The sequence below is a fragment of the Pocillopora damicornis genome, chromosome 2, assembly GCF_964200805.1.
Source record: "Pocillopora damicornis chromosome 2, jaPocDami1.2, whole genome shotgun sequence".
In the NCBI taxonomy this organism is placed as follows: domain Eukaryota; kingdom Metazoa; phylum Cnidaria; class Anthozoa; order Scleractinia; family Pocilloporidae; genus Pocillopora; species Pocillopora damicornis.
Genome location: NC_142671.1, coordinates 28,831,991 through 28,850,869, shown reverse-complemented (window position 1 = coordinate 28,850,869; position 18,879 = coordinate 28,831,991). Strand labels below are relative to the sequence as shown.

Genomic DNA, 18,879 nt, shown 5'->3' with positions numbered 1-18,879 from the left:
ACTCCACCTGACAGCTATTTGCAAAACCTGTGGCTAGTTTACTATGAATAAAGAGAGTTTGAGTGAGGAGCAGTGTGTAAAATGGTTCCAGATTCATCAATATTTTTGGGGTATTACGAAGCTAAAGGCTCCTACTCAAGTATGGAGATTTAATGTGCCAAATGGCTATGGCGCTGGGTGGTTGTCATTTCATTAGGTATGTACACAAAGATGAATTCTGATTAAATTCAAAGGCTCTTTTAAGTTCAGTTTAGAGCATTTAGGATGCTTGTGACACTTGATACCATTATGGAAATCTACAAAACGCTGACCAAGAATGTCACCAAAAAAGATCCTTGTGAGGTTGTCAATAATATTTCTCACTCAACATATTGTGCAGCTAGGGAGTGGAGTTTTGACTTGTTGAACTTTTCTTTTCTGAAATACTTTTGTTACCATGATAACATCAAAAGTCAAAACCCAATTTTGGTCCAACCAGGGGGAAATTTTTTTAATTTTATCCAGGATATTGTGTATGCATTCTTCCAATCTTATTGCCTGGTAAGGAAATGTTGGTTTCTTCCCCACCTAGAAAATCAATTGTTGTTAACATCATCAAAATGACAGTAATCTATCTTTTAAAACCATTCAATTTCAAAGTTTTCATTGACTTTTGGCCTTGGTGTGTCTGAGAGCTACATGTAACTTTAGCCAAGATACATGTAAATAAACTAGCCTATTTTATGACTGACTAAGACTCATGTTCCATTTTATTGAATTGTGTGTATATAGCTGAGTGCCTATATAGGATGCTTCTTGTCTCTAAGCTAGCTTTTGTGTCAATTCCCTTTCATCCAAACAGTAAACCAAACAATTAACACTACTTATCGTTACAATTTGCAGTTTTTTGCCTGAATTTTCTTTACAGTTTCTGGAGAAATTCAACTCAAAATGCCAACCACTGTTTTTCTGTCCTGTAACTCTAAAATAAATCTAATTATACATGATTCAGAGGACATTTTGATACTACATAATAATATTACTAAATGGCAGAAAGCTTTTTGTTTTGTGAAAACTACTGTTTTCCTTTAATTTTCTTTTCTGACAGGGAATGTTCTTAAATATTCCTGTCTTGAAGTAATTTTATAAAATGGAGTACAGTTTACAGTTTGTGATTTATTGATAAGCAATCCAAGGCTGGGGTAAAAATATTGTTCACAACTGATATTTAACTTTCATGCATATTAGCTTAGTGGCTTCTTTGTAATTCAACTTGAAATAAGAAGGTGGCAAATGCAGTTACTTGTTGAAATACAAAAAACACAGTGGCTGTCTTTAGTCATTGGAAATGATGTGAAGGCTTATATTTTGTACCTTGATATTATTATAAATAAAAAGTAATTGTGTGAAAGACATTTCCTCCCCAGGCAAATTGAAATAGAAACTTATTCAAATTTTGCACCAATCTATGAGTTGTTTTTGTTTTTTTGTCTCATTCGAATGACATAAATCGTTTCCTTCTCTTTGTTAAAAAACCAGAAATATTTTGAGTCTAGTAGTTTGAGAACTTAAAGTGCTATGTTTTAATTCCCCTTATCATTTTGTATGCTGTATGCATTTGTGTTCAACAAGAGATTACAATCAAACCTACATATGTTTCTCTTGATCATCCAATAGGGTTTTTTCCTCAAAGAATAATATGATGATATTGATGTTATTAACAGTGCATGGTGATATTGTCAATGGTTGATTTAGACTAAAAAATATAAAATACTATAAACCCAGGGTATCTATATATGTTCACTTCCTATTTAGCATCAGTCTCAAATCATCAACTTGCATGCCTCAAAAGCTACTGGTGCATGTATGCATACCTTAACCTTTCCAAACACAAAAAGGATTTGACAAAACAGAATTCTATTCCCTTATATATGTATGTGGTGATACTTAACTATCCTTTATAAATCATTGTGGCTTTTTGCTTCTAGAAACTGAAGCATCCTTGTGAACATCATTCTGAATTCAACATGAGTTTAATTTATGTGTGGCTGAAACTGTTATCATGAAACTGTTATTTTCTTAGTATTTTGTTCTATGAATAGCTATGGAAAATGAATGATTAATAAAGAGTTAATCAATGACATTGGCCAGCAGCAGTCTTGGTAGCCATGATTCCTTTTATCATTCATAACTGTTAACAAGCTTTCATTTTTAAGGTCAACTTTTTAATAGAATTGTTTGTGCTGTTCTCAAGAAGTGTTTTATAAATTAGTCTTTCCTCAAGGTTCCAGGGTGTGACAGCCAAATCAATTGGAAAATTCTTAATCTTTTTAACAGAAATCATTGATCATGCCTTTTTTTCCTTTTGTTAACTCATTTACTCCCTGAGTGATTGACATGTGACTTCTCCATACAATTTCAAAGTGTTCACAAAAGCTCACAAGAAATGAAAATGTAACATATGGGAATTTCCAGCAGGAATAATGAAAAGGGTGGCAAGGAGGTTATTTAACAGTGGATATCTTAGTAGTTTGTGAATGGATTAACTAGGGGGTTCAGTTATGATGAACATTAGCAGAAAAGAAAGTACAGTATCAAAATTATTTGCTTTAATAAACATTTCTGAATTGTGTGTGTGCTAATCCATTCAAAATGTACATGTATGTACCCTGTCAAGTGAGGTTCTCTTGACTCTGTACATATGTGTGGCTCCCAACAGTTTCCACAGTTATCCTTTGTGATGTAGAAGGAATCAGTGAGCTGATTGAAAAGATTGGTGTTGAGGTAGACGCCATTTTAAAAGCTACAGGAAAAGCTTTTGACCCCTCTCTTTATTGTCTGCCAGGGGACCACAATATTGTGAGAGGTGGGCTTTCTTATACCTCCCCAGCAAACCAGTGAAAATTAGGTTTGGAAACAAAATTGCTTTTTCAGAAAGCTAAATGATAAAGCATTGCAAATGAATGGTGGGTAAATTTAGTAGAATTCCATAAGTGTCATATTTGTGACAAACCTTGTTTTGAGATGGATTAATCGAATAAAGTGTTGGAAAAAAATTATCTTTCTTTGTATATGGGTCGGAGTGGGTTGAATAGCGACGACCTGAACGATGGTCGAATTTGCAATGCTTTACGTTTGGAGCCAAAATTGTACTAATTAATTGCGTTCTCAGATGTAATGCGTAGCGAAGTTAATTAAATGCTGATAAGCTGAGGGTGGCCTAGCAAAAACGGTGCAAAAGTGGTAAGTGGTAAGTAACTAAATGGTGGTAAGCACTTTGTTGAAAGCTCTTCAGCTCATTTTATCAGTTATCTCATGGTAGCTATTGGGTTACCATTACCATTACGACTCCAGCCCGGATTATTTGTGACTTACTGAAATGGGTGACAGCGCTGGATTTTTTACCTCGAAGGCTCGGTTTATTCCTTTGGGCATTACTTTCGGTGGCTGCCGAAAACGTGTCGAATGATTTCGGTTTTATTCGCGACGCCATCTCTCGACCACCACTGTACTATAAATTTGAGATACTGCAGCTCAGAAAAATCTGACGTGTTTCCGTATGACTTTTCATGTCAGTGAATAGAATCAGGATTCGCAAAATCCCCGTTTTTTACAACCCGACTTTCAACTCACAATTGTACCTTCTTGATTACCTCTAGCGTCTCAAAACTTTAACACAAGTTAAAGTAGATATCAAGAAATTTAACAAAGGAAAAATAGTTAGTTGATATTGTTCTCATTTTTTGGTGTTAATTTGAAGTTAACTAGATCTCAAAAAGGTCAGCGTTACAAAAGTTCCTGGTTTACCATATATTCCAGCAAGGGTTTTTTACACAATTTCTTGAGAGATTACAATCATTAATACCATCAAATTAAACATTAGCATGACAGCAATGATTGAATTAAATTCCAGGTTTGTTCTTTAAAACAAAAAGAAGTGAGACCTGTGATAGGTTATTTTTACGCTCTTCGCTTTTGCGCCACCGCACAAATTACAGGGGTGTTCCATAAATTCCCTTTGAGACTCACAATATAAGAAAGTTGTCTTCGAAAGACAATATTCAAACATTGTTTTACACAAATGGTTTCTTGCTTGGTATTATCTTTGTTGCTTACGTTTTAGATATTAGAAGTGGCTTTGAAAAGCGTAGCGAAGCGAAAAAGTTGAGTCGGAATACGAAACAACGCTCTTTTGCAGTAGTACTCTACACCACTAAAACACATTTATCCCTTGGGGTCTTTTTTTCGGGGTTGAAAAGAATTCAATAATCCTTTTCTACTGTAAGGTATTCAACGATTTTATAAATGAGTGTTTAAATTACAGAGGCAACCAAGCTATGTTCAATCGACGAGGGAGGGAAAGGATAGGTCAGTCTGGCGCTGGCATCGCCGGTCTTTCAAGTCAACAAAGCTACGATAATCCATTTTTCCGTGCTTCATGAAAACAACCACTCCTATATATTGTATGTGTACTTTTTTCTTTTTTAATACAAAACCTATAGCTTGTAATAACGATGATAAAAGAATATATAAAGAAGCCTACGTGAAACGCGGGAACGGGAAACGAAAGCTGGGATTGAAACCAATCTGCCGTCGTTGGCCAGTGATAAAACCCGAATAACGACCGAATACTGCGAATAGTCGCGAATAGTGACGAGCAATGACAAATAGTCGCGAATAGTGACGAGCAATGACAAATAGTCGCGAATAGTGACGAATAGTGATGACTAGTGAAAATAAATGAATTAATAATGAGATGAAAATTGAACTAGCCGTTTCTAACAGAGAGTGAAATGCTGTGAGCCTAGAACAACGAAAGCCCCATATGAGCTGATAAGGCAACCGTACTGGCGCACGACGCTTTCTAGCTGATGAATTCATACTTGAGCGTAGATCATAATACTTGGATCATGCAGTATCAACGTATTTAAAAAAAAGTTCAAGGTGTGATTGCTACGAAGACGTCGATAAGCTTCTCCTGTCAAAAACATCAAAATTCATTTGGAGCACAGGCATCCCAAGCTATCGATCTGTGGTATTAAGTTACAATAAAAAAAAAAAGATAATCCTTTATTCACAATGATCTCTAAAAATATTTACAAAAATTATAAAATCCTTAAAAAAATCGAAAAATACATTAAAATGTCTGATAAAAATTTAAGAAAAACTAACGGATACACGCTTCGTTTAGGTTTACTTCTTGAACTTAAAAAAGGAGAAGATAATAAAACAATCATAACAATAATAATGGCAAAGTAAAGAATTTTCAAAGTCCTGCTTGACCCTTCTCTATTTCTAGATCCCTGTCCTTAACATCTAAGTTTCTCCTTCTCGGGGTTCTCGATCCCCTTAGGCATTGCAAAGGACACTTTCGCCCTGACCCATGAAATTGTTGTGGCGTAGCTCTCTTGCTTTTTTGCGGATGATAGCTCGGCTAATCTTGAGTGGTATCTCAGGCATTCGTCAGCCATCCCTCCTGTCGTTGTAAATACCAATGGGGTGAATGTGCCTTGCTCTATTTCTGTGACGCGAGAGTTGTATTTTCGCTTCTTTTCATTTTCATGAATCTTGTAGATTTGCTTGGGGCTAAGATCTTTATACGAGTCCGCATTGGGATGACACACCCTTGTATCAAAAAAAGCGGGCCTCTGTCGCTCCCAGAAACCCCTACAGTGGACATCAAGGCGTGCATCAGGGGCTTGGTTATCCCCTCTGTCAAGCTCTTCGCCTGTGATAGGTTGCAATGCCCGTTCAACTTGCACATCATAACAGACCATGTCGAGCAGCTCGGCCTGTAGATCGCGAATTTCATTGTGGCGCTGAATAACTAGGCCTCCACGCTTGCAGATCATCGCATGATCTACTGTAAACATGCTACCACAAACGCACACTGACGGCTGATCGGGTATCGGCCAATCATATCGGAGCCTCACGGCATCACGAAATTCCCGCTTGTTGAGATCAAAATCCATGTCTTTGAGAGGAATAACTGTAAGCCAGTTGGATGCGCCTTTTTAACAGGCCAGGTCCACGGCTCCTTGTGTCTTGTCTGGCAACCTGGCCTTCACCTCCTCAAACTCTTCTTTTAGCCCATCATCCTTTTCTTTCCGGGTGGCGTATACCAGTCGTTGTACCTCGACTTCATCTGGGGTCTCATGGGATTGCGCCTCTATCTCGCTTACAAGTGGAGCACTTACTCTAATAGAGGCTGAGTACTCCGCATCCGCACTATCAGATGGATTTATGAGCCAAAGACCACCCATACGCACCGGCAATGCTACTAGATCGCGCTCTGCCTCAGAACAGTTACGTCCTATGAGCGATGGTATAAGCACATCCGAGATTGCACGCTCTAAGGGCTGCAGTAGGGTCTCGATATCCGGCAATGTTCTCATAAAATACGTCCACCGATGTCTAAGCCCAAATGTGAATGCTGCATAACTAGCTTGTGGCTGAGATCTTGCAAACTCCGCCAACCTTGTCACTTCTCCCACCCAATCTTCTACCTTGCCACCCACATAATGCTCAAGATAGGACCGTGAGCCCAGCGCAGCGCCCAGGTGTTTACGCCCCACGGTGGTGATGTTAATACCAATCCCTGCGAACATTTCCTTTGCACGACCTTCCTTTTCCGGCTTAACAACAAGCCAACACTTCTTGGGATTGGGATAATATCCAAGGGGCGAACCAGCCTGCCTCAACTTAAGTTACAATAAACGACTCAATTTTAAGACACACACAACGAACATTTTCTTTAGTAGGAGAACCAAAATTAGGCTAACTTTGCAAAACACGACTCCATTTTTCTTCAAACTCCGTCAGATATCTTATTATCTTGGGCTGAATCAATTCGGCCTGTAGACGAGCTTCGATTCCAACTCCGTCAGATATCAAAATACACAACAACTTATCGAGGACAGTAATTATCTCATAACTTTTTGTTCATAAAGATACCAATTTACATACTACATAATAAGTTACCGTCGAATGTGTTTTCAAGTTCCCCCGCGGCGGATAAAGAATACTTGATAAATATAAGACACTTTACATTGTAATGTGTTACGAGATTCTGACACTGCTGTTGAACTACATCTGTCAGTATGTGCCTTAGCCATTTACTTGAACTAATTTCAATTCATCAGAAAATTTATCGATATCATACTTATCATCTTGGCCTGAATTAATTCGGCCCGTAGACGGTCTTCGATTTGAACAGTAACACGCAAATTAACTCGTAAAAGAACATTACCTTTTCCGAAAACTTTCACTCACATTTCGTGACCTTCATTTACACTTCGAGAAATTTAATCCCCTTGATGACAGCCGTGAATAACAATGAATTGCACAGGAATCCCAATGAAGGTCAACGATGAAAAACATAAGACTTGATTGATATGTTCTTCAACGCCTTGACCTCGGACACCAAGAAAATGTCACGCTATTGTCACACAAGCTACTAGAGAAGAAAGCCATGCAAAGCGCACAGTGTATGTATAACAAAGCTCATTCGCAGTAGGTTAGGCACGAGTGTGCACTCTATGGAGTGTCTTGTTTTGTATAATAAACGGCCTAATCAGGTCACTAGAAGACTGTAGTTGGTAACGCGACATGACATATGGGGGCGCTTGACAAATAGGGGAACTTGATTTAGTCGCTTACCGAAAACTTGACAATCAATGTATATATCAATATTCGCTACTATTCGTCACTATTCGCGACTATTCGCAGTATTCGGTGATTATTCGTTTTTTATCACCAGCCGCCGTCGTTAGCTACGCAAGGCTACCTTACTGTATTGATTTCCTTCTCGAACACGGTGCTAACTGCAAAAGATTTTTCGGAATTCTGGATTTAACGACGGGGTACGTAATTAGATTATGTCATGACGTAAATGACGATGTTGCAATTTTCACAAAGTTAAGCCTGGTCTTTCCGTGCTCGAAAACAACACTATTTCCACTTACAAAACAAACATTTGAATTTACCTACACTGACTTTCTTTGCCATTTAAAAACTACACAAAGGTTAATCTTTGTGGATTAATCGTCCATTTAAGTGAATAATGCTTTCCGTAAGATCACTGTTTTTGAGGAAAACATCGTCATGGTAGTTATGTTTCAAAATTTGCTTGGGAGCCTTTTACCTTTTTCTTTACACAAATAAAAATGTTTCTGTGAAGCCTCTCTCTTTAGTTTGCATAACCTATTTTTTCTATACTATCTACTCGCTAAGAAATTTTTCAGTTTGTGGCAAGTATTTCGTTAGGTGTTTGAAAATAAGTATAAATGTTATTCACCAGCCTAGGTCGGTCCGTATTATATGTATTATATATCAATTAACGATTATATTAAGTAAAACAGAAATTCTTCTGACAAGTTTTCCAACTAAGTAAACTAGATGAATTACCGAGTCACGTGATGATTAATGCGCCCGAAGCCAAATGAACCGCCCATAACATGGCGGGCATTAATTACACAAATCCAAACCGCAGTACTCGTAATATGACCGCGTGCCGAAGAAGTGAGAATACTTCGCAAGGCTTTCGACGCATATCTTTTCATACACTGTTTTCATCAACAACGTTAATTTGCTTTAAAGTTTAGTCTTGGGTGAGCAATTTTGAAAAGATTTTCATATCGTAACTGAGCTCTGATAATGGCTGCTCCTGGGGACTAAAAAAACTACGTAAAGTCTTTTTTGACTTGTATTTACCTGGTTGCCTGATCTTTGCCTTCCCTACCCACCCTCGATACAGAGTTGACTTTGATTATGATGCGTGTGCTTTTAGTCCTCGTTTGGCAGGTGGTGAGGTTTGTAAGGAAAGGCGGGGGGAGGGGGGGAGGGGAACAATTAGAAGGAGTTTTATCGCCAGCCACAAACTTTTTTTTCTCCACCGATTATGTATTTTTCAGTAGCAAGTAGTTTATATCTGCGTGAGACTTTTTCGGTCGTGTGGATGTTACAGCTGTAAATAAGGATTTATGTTGGTTGGTACTTACAGTCTTCTGAGCGGCCCAACCCATCTGAAAACTCCTGAGGGTAAATACTTTAACTGATTATGGGATAAGTCCCTGTGAACAAGAAATCATCACATCAAATATTAGAACTACGTTGTTAGATAAAGCTTATAACTTCATATGACTCCTACCGAAAGAAGGTCTCGTTTTATTACGTTTTCAGCGCCCCTCGAATAAATTACCGCCCCCCTCTCCCCTCCTTCCTCACTGTCTCAGATACCAAGAAAACCTGTTTCTATTGCCACTTTATCTATAACTCTTTAACCTTCAACTACAGCTGAATCAGTACAAGTTAATAGCTTCTTAATAAGCGCCCTCCTTCCAATAAGCGTCCCTTCTCTCAGCCGAAATTTGAAATAAGCGTTCAGGCGATTGTTCGAGGAAGTGCTTTGTATAAAATTGGCAAATTTGGTTTGACGGAAGGGATTTATTATTGAAAATCAATAGGAACTCGCGATGTAACTGGTCAAGATAAAGTTTTTTGATACAAATATTACGTTTTCGGGAGCCCATTAAAATGGGCTCCTGACATTTTCAAATAATTCAAGACTTCTCTGAATTTATGGATTAACACACCCCCCTCACCCACCGCTGCGAAAATAAGTAATTTGAGACTGCATTAGGGGTCATCTTCAATTTTACAAGCCACCTCCTCCTCCGTGAGAAATTTTATTGCCGCCATTTTCGATATTACGATTACAAACCCATCAATACAGCTTTTGTTTTGTACAAAGAAAATAAGGCAACATCATCTAATGCTTACCAAAGATTAAATAATGAATTTTAGAAAAACTGAAACTTTTCAGACTTTGGTCTATTGATCTGTGTTTATTGTCTGGTACGTGGGTTGTTATGTTTATATATAGATAAATATACCCAACGTGAAAAACTTCTGATTGGTCCAAGCGAATTCAGTATATCACACAGTGCGACGTATCTGCGCAGTCTGCGTCGTAAAGAATTTTGTCATCTGGGTGGAAAAATTCTGTTTTTCTGTTATTGTGCTTAAGGAAATAACCAAGGAGTTCATTATGGCAGTTTTCGACAAAAAACAGATGACTCCAGAGGCATTAGGCTGATCGTTTTAAAACCTAATCCAAACTTTAATGTTTAATTTCAATTTCCTTAGCACGACAAAGTGACTTAAAAACGGCAAACAACACGAAAATTTGGTACAAAAACTGTCCCGTTGTGAATTGATGAGAGAAATAAGACAAGGAAAAACATCTCCAAACTCTTAAGAGAAAACTGCCGGGTAGTACTTAGGTAATTTGAACTATCTGCTAGCCCGGAACCGAGTGTTTGGATAGTCACAAATACCATATCATGCGGCAACGGACACTCGAGCAGGTAGTATGAGGCAAATTGTTGTCATTTTTCTGGCATCGCAGAAATGCACCAATATTTGGCATGAGCGGTTTTTGCCAGTGATGATGCGGATGCGGCATGTTGAAATGGAAGAACTGGTGAAGCGTGCGCCCTGTCATTTCAGTGGCTGATGCGAGGCCTTTTATCCTTTGAGAAAAGGTGGTATGTGCTAACTTCCTGTGACTGAAACAAAGGGTGCAGCAGGAGTTGAAAGGAACGTAGGTTAGCGCTGAAACTATACATCTTTGACCAATTGTGTGCTTGACTTACCAAATTCAGGAAAATCCTACTCCAAAATTTACAGGCATTTGTTACTGGATTTTGCATGTATTTTCAGACAGTGGAATTAGTGACAAGAAGACCCACACTCTAACTTAGTGAAGGTTTTCCTTGAATATGTTGTCAACGAACTAAACCTCTTATGGCTGCACCACATGCCACATTGGATGTATATTCCGAAGATATTTCGTTCTCAAACTGGTCTGTGGATATTACCCAGTAATTAAATACAGTATGATGTAATAAAGTATCTTTCAGCCGACATTGGGCTATTTTAGACACCATAATCCACGAATCACAGCTTAGGCGCCGTTACACTTTACTTACAGAGAGTCGCTCTCTAATTCGAAAGCACGCTCTTCCAAACCTCGTAATCTCTGGTACAAAGCTCATGTAAGAAACACCGTTCAGTCCTTCTCTTACAATGATTTAGGTTGCGTTTCTATTAGCCAATCTAAATCCTGATTTTCCGATCCACATACAGTTTTCTGCTTCATCAAAGAGAAAACAAGTTTAAGACTACAATCGGAACGATCTCCCTCAGAACTTGGATCGCACGGGTCGGTATATCACTTTGGATCCCGATTACATGGTGGACACTAGCGATTAACATGGCGGTTCAAAAAATGAAAAATGAGCAACTGTCATTTTCAAGCCAGCCCAGGTTCTTGAACACTGCTGTGCTCCTCTTGAAGTTTTTAAGATTATGGAAGTTGAACTTGAATGTTAAGAATAAAACGAAGAAGTTGGAAATTCGCCCAGTTAAGACCGAAAACAGCATTTAATTTTTTTGCACGGCGTAAGCATCCGTCCGAACTGCAACATTTCTGTGAGTTTTCTTGAGCTTCTCAAGCATCGTAAAAATGAGCAAGTCATCCATTTTCATGATGTTTTCCCTTGTTTCTGTTTTCTTTGACAAGTTCTTCCAGCATAGAGTAAAAGGCTGAAGGTAATCTAAAAAAACCGCTATCTTGCTTATTCCTGTCATTCAAAAGATCGTGTCAAGGCTGTTTGCTGTTCGGATCGATCTCTTTTCAGATTTTTGAAAAATCTGAAAATCAAAACAATCCAAACAATCCAAACAAAAAAAAAATCCAAACAAAAAAAAAATCCAAACAAAAAAAAAATCCAAACAAGAAAATCCAAAACAATCCGGTTAGTCCAAATCCAAAAAAGCGCTGACGGTCATGACGTGACGGCCTAGGTGATGTGCCAGGTTATTCCAGATGTGTGTTGGGGGCGGATTCCGGTAACTCCCATTGAAAATAAGGATTTGCTTCTGATTTAAAGTTGTTACTGTTTGATATTCCTTCCAAAGACCTGAAGTAATTTTGATATTTGAAATTTTTTAGAAAACCTTAAAATGTCTGTCTAGATTCGGAAAACGTGGTTAGTCTTTACGCAAATTCTCTTGCAGAATCAAAAAACACAGTTGTGGTGGTAACCAGCTATTAACAATAATCATTTCCCTCTGTGCAGCTCTTTGTTCCACTGTACCAAAGTTCTCTAAATCCCCAAGTTTATTCCAGATTCCAGACTGTTGTCTCTTGAGGCCAGGATGCTAAAGCCTTGGTCAGTTTGATTACTGTGTCGCTCAAAGCGAGTAAGGAAGGCATATCATAAAAACAAAAAGGCTTCAGGTTGTTAAAAAAAAAAACAGACAAACAAACAAAAAGAGCCAAAAGGGCCAGCAACGCCACCAGAGAACTAACCGTAAACACGTCACGTTGGTCGGTGTTGGGCTAAGACGATGTTGGGAACGAACGGAGTCCAAAGCCAACGGTGTTGTCCTTTTAACGAAAAGTTTACACTTGAGTAGTTCATGCCTTTTCTTTGGATGGAAGTTTATTGGATGACTTGGACAAAGCGTAGTTATATCGTCTGGTATCAATGGAAAGTCCCAAAAGTTTCTGAGGAAAAGTTACAGGCATGCTGCCCGTGCGACATGTGCATCAGGTAAGCATGCATGTTGAAATTTTCGCACAACATTACAATGAGGAAGCTAACCCCTTGAGATTTAAATGAGAAAATGATAGGTCATTTCCTTTGATTTATCGTACGGGTGAATTTGAAGTATCGAAGAGCAAAGTGATTGAAATAAAATCGTTCCAATCAATGCATTATCATCAGTCATCTCAGCTGGGAATGCTAACGAACTTACATGTGCCTGAAAGTTATTTGCAAAATCTGGGGCTTGTTCACCGTGAACAAAGAGAGTTTGAATAAGGAGCAGGGTGGAAAATGGTTCCAGATTCATTGGTGTTAAGGGTATTACAAAGGCTCCTGCCCAAGTTTGGCATGGAGATTTAATGTGCCAAATGGCTGTGATGATGGAAAATGAGTGGTTGTCATTTCATCAAGCACTCAAGGATGAATTTTGTTGGGAACCTAAAGGCTCATAATGCAGTTTAAAGTATTCAGGATGCCAGTAACACTGGCCACCATTATGAAAATTTACAAAAACACTGACCAAGAATGTCACCAAAAGAGATACCCTAGGACGGTGTTACATCTGAACCTGGAGCTTTTAATGAACAGAAGACCAAGAGTTAGAATATGGCAAAGTAGACCAAGAAAATACTTTGTATATATGCATACATAGATAGACAATATTTATTTGTTAATCCTTCACCTTGCAACCAGGGGCTAGGTGAGCCAAACTTGCATTAATTCTGCAAGTGTCTCTATAGAAATTTGATATCATCTTTTCAATCCTTAATTATCTTTTAAGAATGCTTTGCTGGAGGAATTCAAGGAAGGAGTGCACTCAATGAGTAGTCACTGTGGTTCCTCCTCCTTTGGGTTTCTTCTATAAACCTGTTTGGCCTCTGAAGCATAACTGTTTTAGGTACATGTACCATGTTAATGATGGCTGCGTGGAAGGTTTCCCTAAATTATATCCTTTCTTCTGTAGATGTGCATCAAATATTGCTGGTGATCTCCAAAAATGTCTTGGATCATGCCATGATGACCTGAGTGTTTTATCAGTCCCTTATGTTGACTACAGCAAGAAAGTAGGTGTGGGAGAAAAAGTTGCCAGTCTGGATCAGTGTAAGAAGCTGAGCTAAAAGCATGATAATTAAGCTGCTACATGAAATACCTATATATTTTGGTCAGCTGGCAGTTCATATATTTCCTCTCAGGTGAGAAGTTAACAGTTTACTGTCTTTGTAAAGCAGAGAGAATACACTTTACAACTAGGGAGAAAAATTGGGAATTTAAGATGTTGTGCATGCATTCTTCCTATGATGATCATACTGCCTGGTAATAAAAGTTTGGTTTCTTCCCTAACAACATCAAGTTTTGTTAACCTTTTCCACCCTTACATCAGTATGCATCTTCTCCATACTGTTCCCTATACATTCCCTAAGGTGCTGATGAGGAGAATTTGTTTCATAATCCAGAGCTTCTCTAAATGGTGACCATTTCCTTTATTCTCATTACCTTAATATGTGATTTGGGGCTGATATTGTGATGAGAAATTAAATGTCAGTCACTCTTAGAGGTTAAAGGGTTAAGACCATCAAAATGACTGCCACCTACATGTATCTTTAGAGGCAGTCAATTTCAAAGTTTTCTTTGACTTGTAGACTAATGATATTCTTCACTAGGAGTGAACTTTAGCCAATTTAAATAAACTAGCTGATTTAATGACTGCCTAAGACTTTTGTTGCATTTTTTTGAATTGTGTATAGCTGAGTGGTAAAGTTGCATCTTGCCTCTAAGCCAGCTTGTGTATCAATTCCCTTTTACCTAAACATTAACCCAAACAATGCTATTTTTTATTATATTTGCAGTTTTTTGGCTGCATTTTCCTGGCAGTTATGGAAGAAAAATCAAGGTAAAAATTATGTAAACCATTTTTTTTACCTGTGAATCTAAAATAAATCTAATTAAACATGATTCAGAGGGCATGTTTTATATTATAAACATAATATAACAAAAAGGCAGAAAGCTTCTTGTTTTGTAAAAATGAGTGTATTCCATTCATTTTTTTTCTGACAGTGAATATTCTTCATTCCAGTCATTTCATGAAGGATTTGACAACATGGAGTTAAATGACAGTTTGTGATTTATCAAATTGGTCACAAGCGATATTAAACTTTCATGCATACTTACTTAAAGGCTTCTTTGTAATTCAATTCAAAATAAGAAAGTGGCCAATGCAAGTACTTGTTGGAATAAGAAACACAATGGCTGTCTATAGTAACTGGAAATGATGGTGGAGACTTATAATTTTTATTTTGTATCATAATATTGGTTTAAATAAAAAATAATAGTGTAAAAGATATTTTCACCCCAAGAAAATTGAAATACAAATTTTGCACCAATCTATGTGTTGTTGGTTTTATTATTATTATAATTTGGTTGGAATGCACATGTGGTTTTCTTCTCTTTGTTAGGAGATAAGAAAAATTTTGAGTCTACTAGCTTGAGAATTAGTGCTATGTTTTGATTTGCTATTTTCATTTTATATGCTGTATGTATTATGTTCAGCAGGAAGTCACAATCAAACCAATAATGTTTCTCTTGATTATTTAGTAGAGGCTTTTTCTCAAGGAATAATATAATGAAATTAATGTTAATGAGGGTGCATGGTAATTTTGTCCAACAGATGGCTACAGAGTACAATGATTGATTTGAACTGAAATATACCTGAGGTATCTCAGCTCACTTCCTATTTAGCATCAGTTTCATATCAACAACTTGCATCTATTTTTGTTACCTCAAAAGCTACTGGTGCATTTTTGCATACCTTTCTCTTTAAAAATGCAGTAAGGATTTAAAGAAACAGAATTCTATTTCCCTTATGTATCTGGTGTTATTTAATAATCCTTTATGAATCAGTGTGGCTTTTTTCTGTTAGGAACTGAGGCATCCTCATGAACATCATCATGAATTCAACAAGGGTTTGATTGATGTGTAGGTGAAACCTTTATTGTGAGACCGCCAGCTCAATTGTATGCTGTTATTTGTTATGGAAAATGAATGATTAATAAAGAGTTAATCAATTTCATTGACCAGGAACAGTCTTGGTAGCCATTGATTCCTTCTATCTTTCGTGACTTTTAACAAAATTTTAATCGCAAGGGCTTCATTATGGAATTGTTTGTGCTGTTCTCAATAAGTATTTCATAAATTAGGCTTTCCTAAAGTGCCAGCGTGTAGCAGTCAAATCATGTAACAAAATTCTCAATGTAATCAACAAAAATCATTAACATGAGCACATTGTTGGAATGCACAATGCTTTTTTTTCTTTTTTTTTAACTCAATTACTCCCTGAGTGATTGATACGCGACTTCTCCATACAATTTCAAACCGTTCACAGAAGCTCACAAGAAGTGAAAATGCGACATACGGGAATTTCCAGCAGGAATACTGATATACCACCAAAATAAATAAGTGGAAATTGTGGTAAGGAAGTAATTTAGTACATCATTAGTAGTTTGTGAATGGGTTAACTAGGGGGTTCAGTTATGATGAGACATAGACAGGAAAGAAAGTACAGTATCACAATAAATTGCTTTGACATTGGCATTTTTGAGGTGTATGAGGTAATCCATTCAAGATGCACATGTATGTACCCTGTCAAGCGAGGTTCTCTTGACTCTGTACATGTGTGTGGCTCCCAACAGTTTGCACAGCTTTTCCTTGGTGATGTATATGGAATCAGTGAACTGGTTGAAAAGATTGGTGTTGAGGTAGACACCATTTTAAAAGCTACAGGAAAAGCTTTTGACCCCTCTCTTTATTGTCTGCCAAGGGACCACAACATCGTGAGAGGTGGGCTGTCTAATAACTCTCCAGCAAACCAGTGAAAATTAGATTTGGAAACAAAATTGTTTTTTCAGAAAGCGAAAATGTTAAGGCATTGTAAAAAGAATGGTGGGTAAATTTAGTAGAATTCAATTAGTGTTATATTTGTGACAAACCTTGTTTTGAGATAGATTAATTGAATAAAGATATTATAAAGATTTATCTTTCTTTGTATATGGATCCATAGTTAGTAGTTAGTTGCGCTCTGGGTCTGTCTGGGAAACTGGTGCTTTCACATGTGCAGGCTTTGCTGACCGACTTTCTCTCGATTTTCTAGCATTTTCTGAACAGCACATGAATTCGTCACATTCACAGCAGACAACACGTTGCTGACACAAGAAAAAACAGCCTTTTGCTCTCCAAAATCCCTTATGTGGGAACTGCTGCTCCTCTTCTTCTCCAAATGTGTCATGACTCAATGGTATAACATGATGATACAATTTCCCATTAAGTTCCATTATAGAGACTCCATCGCACAACCTGTATCCCTCCAGTTGCCTTATTAAGTTAGATACAGTAATATTTCGAACTGTTCTACGATAGTCCAGGTACAAAGGATGATCTTCAGGTAAATAGGAACCAAACACTTTCACAGTAAAGCCAAGACTGTCATCCATAATAATTTCCAAACGTGGCAGAACGTACGGATGCACGGTTTTCTTCAGCACAATTTTGTCCTCAAAGATCTTCAGGCTCCAATCACCAAGGCTTTTAAGGCTTTTAACTCGTTGGCAGGAATTACGGTCGTTTCGCCTACGGGTCGTTTCGCCTACGGTCTGTTCGCCTACCGTTAGAGTCGATTCGCCTACGTCTCATATGTCAGTTCGCCTACGTGTTAAAACATGTGTTACAACAGTTGATTCATCTACTTTATGTGCGATCGCGCTCGGATCCTAGTCGGTCGATTCAATTCCTAGAGCGTGACTCATAAAGTCAAGCCTATGGAAGTGAAATAATTGTAAATAAGGAGCGTTCGTTTATCTGAAAATTTCCCTTTTAATTTGATTCATCTTCGTTCGAGTAAAAACAAGTTATGTAAATATCGCATATTCTGAGTTGCGAATTACACGGTTCTCCAATTACACTCAGTAACCATGAAGCGTACTCATTTCGCGACATTTTAATTCTAATACACTTATTACATGCGGGGACGTTTAGGTTATCCGAGAGACACCTGCCCCTTAAACAACAGATCATTCGCGTTTAATTCCACAGGGCGCAGAGGAGTTCATTGTGACGGTAGGCGAGGCGAAAAGTTTACCGAGCCGATCGTACGATTCGCCTGTGTTAACTGTATAATCGACAATCAAACCGTCAGCGATCATAAAATTTAAGTCAAGTCAAGCTGAAGCTAATTTCGTATATGTTAATGAAAAGTCTCACCTTCTTTAGTTTAGGCGCCGCTCACGCTTCACAAGTCTACACAAAGACCGTAAACAGTGGTTTGTTTATTGCTCTGCTCGCGCTTTACACGACCACACAAAGACCGTAAACGGTGGTTAATTTCATTTTAATACACATCTTAATGCTCAGTTTTACAATCGCACGTTTCTTAAATCATTTTAAGCAAAATATCTTTCACACATTCGTAGACGACCGGGTTCCGCCATAATAAAGTTTTTAAAACATTCGAACTTAGATGTTTTAGCGCGTTGTTTTTCTAGCCATCGAGGATAGAATGGAAGGAATAATACAAGGAAAATCCCTTGTAGCAGCTGTGTGGTAAAGGCCCCTCGTTACATTTTACAACCGAACGTTCAGGACGTGGTGAAGGCTTGCTGCTTTCATGGCTTTTCTTAGGCAAGTTCAGCTACGGCAAAGCTCCAAATTTGGGCTTCTTTTTGGTCATTTTCGCAGATTGATCTATCAAAGAAAAGATAAAATTGTCAAACTTGGAAATAGTCAAACCTAACACCATATCCACTTTCAGAACGAACTTCAAACAGCAGCAACACTGATCGGTGAAAACTAACTCAAAGCAAATCCGACAATTTAACACGAAAATACAGATATGTACTTACACATTTCGATATCTTCGGGCGCAAAATGTTTCTCACAGGTATATATTCTATCGCTCTTCAACTGTTCCCTGAAGTTCTGATCCATTTCTCTTGTCTTTTTTATCTCACCAAGCCATTCGTCTCGCCATGTTCCATGAGCTTCGTCTTTTGCCACAGGCAACTTCCAAATACCAATTCCCTTCGTTCTTCTGCACGAACCACAGCCAAATACTGAGATACTGAGCAATTAGCCCCTGGCATAGCTTTTATATTTCTTGCAAAATGACAACCATATACTGATGAAAATTACGGAGAAACCTAACACATATCGCACAACTAACAAGAAACTACTCGACGGACGCCATGATCGTTTGATAAATGTGCACTGTCGCGATCACGTGACAAGGCAAAAATCAAAA

At 37.9% G+C, this 18,879-nt stretch overlaps 1 long non-coding RNA gene and 2 pseudogenes across 2 annotated transcripts; 1 reads left to right on the top strand and 2 right to left on the bottom strand.

Moving 5' to 3' along the window:
• Positions 1-4,438: 4,438 nt before the first annotated feature.
• On the bottom strand, positions 4,439-6,602 carry LOC149050694 (uncharacterized; annotated as a pseudogene).
• A 6,990-nt stretch (positions 6,603-13,592) lies between these two features.
• Positions 13,593-16,177, top strand: LOC149050693 (uncharacterized). The gene is made up of 2 exons (XR_016184355.1): positions 13,593-14,484; positions 14,668-16,177. It is a non-coding gene; the product is annotated as an uncharacterized LOC149050693 (long non-coding RNA).
• Positions 16,178-16,654: 477 nt separating this feature from the next.
• On the bottom strand, positions 16,655-18,721 carry LOC149050692 (uncharacterized; annotated as a pseudogene). Its single transcript, XR_016182718.1, has 3 exons — positions 18,482-18,721; positions 18,155-18,323; positions 16,655-17,213 (listed from the first exon to the last, which is right to left on the bottom strand). The product of XR_016182718.1 is annotated as an uncharacterized LOC149050692 (transcript).
• Between the last annotated feature and the right edge of the window lie 158 nt (positions 18,722-18,879).